General features: G+C 46.7%; 1 long non-coding RNA gene across 1 annotated transcript; it reads right to left on the reverse strand.

Moving 5' to 3' along the window:
• Positions 1-878: 878 nt before the first annotated feature.
• Positions 879-1,712, reverse strand: LOC119281035. The gene is made up of 3 exons (XR_005138249.1): positions 1,641-1,712; positions 1,221-1,315; positions 879-1,120 (listed from the first exon to the last, which is right to left on the reverse strand). It is a non-coding gene; the product is annotated as an uncharacterized LOC119281035 (long non-coding RNA).
• Between the last annotated feature and the right edge of the window lie 2,234 nt (positions 1,713-3,946).

The following is a 3,946-nucleotide window of genomic DNA, read 5'->3' on the forward strand; positions in this document are numbered from 1 at the left end:
AAAATGCTAATCAGTCTACGTTTGAATTCGTAGGTGTTAAAAAATTCAACATCCTGGAGTTCTAGTACAGTCTCCAATGCTTTATTTTATTCCTGGTTCCTCGTTCTGTGTACACTCAGATTGTTTACATTTTTGCGTTTTTTCACGATGAAGTACCCATTGACATTTGTGGCTTTTGTAGCAGTAAGTTCATTTACTAAAACTACTGAAAAACGTAAATATTTCATGGATTTTTAGTAAAAGCTCCCATGCACAATTGATCAATTTTTTTTAAAAAGATCTGCACCGATATATAGAAAAATCATGGTCTTCACACAACTTTTTATCTCTTTTGAGACTGAAAATATAGTACAATATTTTCTACAATATATATCTAGATATGAGAATGTACGGTGCTTAGTATAGGAGAGACACCAAAGGATAAAAATATGTCTTTGAGTTCTTCTCGTGGACCAGACTGGCACTGTAGCTTAGGGTTGTATGTCAGTTTAATATAATGCTATGAAGAAATGGGTCCCGAGCAAGACCTAGCACAAGAATCACTTTAGCTGATGATTAACTTGCACATAGGGTTTGCACAACATTAACTTGCACAGATCCCCGTGAAAATAGAAATGGATCCGACCGTGCTGAGCGTAGGTTCGAGTGCACCATGGTCTAGAAAATCAGCTCTCTTTCGTGGAGAGGGCATATACTGTTTCTAGTGCATGTGTTACATTGCCGAGTGAGAATTTTTTCGCGAGAGTGTATACATACTACATTTTTCAAGAAAGAAGTATGAACTAAAAAAGGTGTATATCATTTAGGAAAAAAAAGGAAAGGTATATTTTGTTTCGAATACAAGTTTATTTCCACTTCAAGAAATAAAAATACTAAAATAGCCAAATTATGTACGTGCATCATATTACACCATCGTGTTTATTATGCATGCATCTTGCATGATGCACAAATCAATTCTTCCAGATCTGGATCGTAGTGTCGGGTGATCGGAGTTGTCAGCGAAGTCCTTTGAGTTTTGTAGGCATAGCCGTTATGGGGAAAACTGATCTGCGTCTTGCTATGAGAAGACGCGCCGCCGCCGGCGTATACCATCTCGTGTACAGCCCTCGATTCAAATGAACTGTGTAGATCAATCATGCATAAGATATAAAATAATCAGTAGAACAGATGCATGTAGTCTCATCATCCATTTGCGCATGCACATGAACTAGCCAACATACCTGGATGGGAGAAAATGCATGCTAGGCACTCCGTCGTCGGGCGCGTGATGCACATACATCCAGTGGCGGAGCCAGGACTGATGTAAACCCCGGGCCTATTTTTTTCCGGCAACATGGAAACTTTTCATCGCCAATAACAACTACAAAAGAGCTCTATCCCCGTAAAAATACCCCATACGAAAACACACAAATATATGACCCAATTTCACAAGAAATGTAGAATTTCAACTCAATGTATAACAATCCAACAAAATAGACACCCCTGTTACGACTTATGAGCACCGGTGAAAAAATAGTTTCTTCATCATCTATTGTTTTTTCTATAACATGAAATGTAATTGATATCAAAATGCATCAGTTTAAGATCAATCAATACATATACACTGTAGATTTCAATTCAATTTATGACAGAAAACATACCTAATGTTGGAGAATGGAGTGCCCGGCGGATGCAGCAGCAACACAGCGGCCAGGGGTCGTGGCTTAGGCCGGGGAGGCTAAAAGTAGGGGCGGAGTCATGCGCGCGCTGCGGATGCAGGGACCGGTCACCGGCGCCCGGCAGCAGCGCATCAGCACGACGGTTGAGGCCCGGGTGGCAACGGCCAGTTGCTGAGGTTCGGCTCGCGCATCGCGCAGACGTGGCATCAGGACTGCAGAAGGGGGCGTGTGCAGCGCCCAGTGGAGGGCCGGGGTAGTCCAGGTCGCGAGGAAGACGGCGGACGGCAGCGCCGAGTAGGGCAAGGGACGATGCGTGCGTGCGATTTGTCTCTAGGTCGGCAGTTCGGGGCGATTGGAAGGGATGGAGCGTCCGTGCGAGGCTTCGGGTTTTGTGTGTGCCTAGGTTGTGCTGGGCTGCACCCCAGGCCCAATACGAAACATGTATAGATATAAGGCTAAACATTTCTCACGCCCCGGGCCTGGGCCCTGGGTGCCCGGGGCCCAGCTCCGCCCCTGCATACATCAGTGGCTAGTTAGGCAAATCCACACTGCATTGGTTAATTATATATACCATAGGCTAGCTTTATGGACATGTATTTGTTTACACACGAGAGAAGATCGATGATAAGCAGCAAACCCCATCTGAGTTGTGGATGATTTTGTGGATGGTGGAGAGCGCTCGACGCCAGAGACCTACTGGGTAGAAACTGGGGCGTTGTCTTGATGCATGCCGATGCATGCAGCGGGTCCAGAGCTGAGACCGAGCCGCCGACGGCGGCGACGAAGCTACAAGAAATAGGGCAGGTAAATCCACACTGCATTGGTTAATTATATATACGATAGGCTAGATTCATGGACATGTATTTGTTTACACACGAGAGAAGATCGATGATAAGCAGCAAACCCCATCTGAGTTGTGGATGATTTTGTGGACGGTGGAGAGAGCTCGACGCCGAAGACCTAATGGGTAGAAACTGGGGCGTTGTCTTGATGCATGCCGATGCATGCAGCGGGTCCAAAGCTGAGACCGAGCCGCCGGCGGCGGCGACGAAGCTACAAGAAATAGGGCAGCCGCCGTCGCAGCAGGTATACACGAGAATAACAAATGGATGCAGATTAGTTTTAAGGATGACTTTTAATATCACTATAAAAAAGGATTCTGTTTCAACGAATTAAATAATGGCAACATATCTTATGCATCCGCAGGAGTTGTGTATCCGTGCATCCGTTTTGTCCTCGACCATCAGATCGAAATCGCATGGGCAGCATCAAAACAATGATTAATTTACGTTTACACGCCCGCATAGACACCCAAGTCGATGTAACTTGTCAGTAAACCCCCTAACGCCCGTAGATAGATCGAATTAATGAAACAGATCAGATCAGGCTGTGCGCCGGCGGCCACTACAAATCGCGGCCGGCGTGCGATCACAAACATGGAGACCATTCCGTTTTCCGCAACACAGGGCGGCGCGGCGACGAACAGAGGCAACACAACACAGCAGGGACCGGTGACGACCACACAACGCGGCAGGCACCGGCGGCGACCAAACAGCAGCGTCCAGTAGCGGCGGTGAACACACAACGCGGAGGCCAGCCACGATCGCCAACAGCTCCATAAGGATTCGTAACATGCATGCAACTGCACGTGCTATCCATAGCTAATCAGATCCAGCATTTGTTAAATTGTGATTCCAGCCAGTCGTGCCTGTTCACGAAAACTGTGTGAGTTCCCTTGCCTGTATGCCAGTATGGTTCTCAAAGGCATTGAATATGTGAGACTTAATCGTCGTCTGGTTGTCTCTCGATCAGAACCAGAGATGAAGCTGCTGATGTCTATAAGTTAGAATCGAAGACTGCATCGACTGATCTGTCGCCGCCGAGGCCTGCCGTGTTGTGTCGTCGCCGCCCACATGTTCTCCACGTTTGTGATCGCACGCAAGCCCGCCGCGTTTTGTAGTCGCCACCGGCGCACATCCTGATCTGATCTGCATGCCTTCTATATCTATCAAGTGAGAATAAGCGTTAGGGGGGTTACTGATAAATTACATTGACTTAGGTGTGCAGGCGGGCGTGTAAACGCAAAATAATTGTAGTTTCGATGCTGCCCATGCGATTTGGATCAGATGGTCGAGGCCAAACGGATGCATGGATATACAACTCCCTCGGATGCACATGATATGTTGCCTTAAATAATTATCTCAACTAGTTTATCGGGGGCTATCGCACACAAGGTGAAATGGACCCTGGGAGTATGTACTCCTAGGAGTACTGACCCATTTTCCTAT

Source organism: Triticum dicoccoides, chromosome 3B (genome assembly GCF_002162155.2).
Source record: "Triticum dicoccoides isolate Atlit2015 ecotype Zavitan chromosome 3B, WEW_v2.0, whole genome shotgun sequence".
NCBI lineage: Eukaryota > Viridiplantae > Streptophyta > Magnoliopsida > Poales > Poaceae > Triticum > Triticum dicoccoides.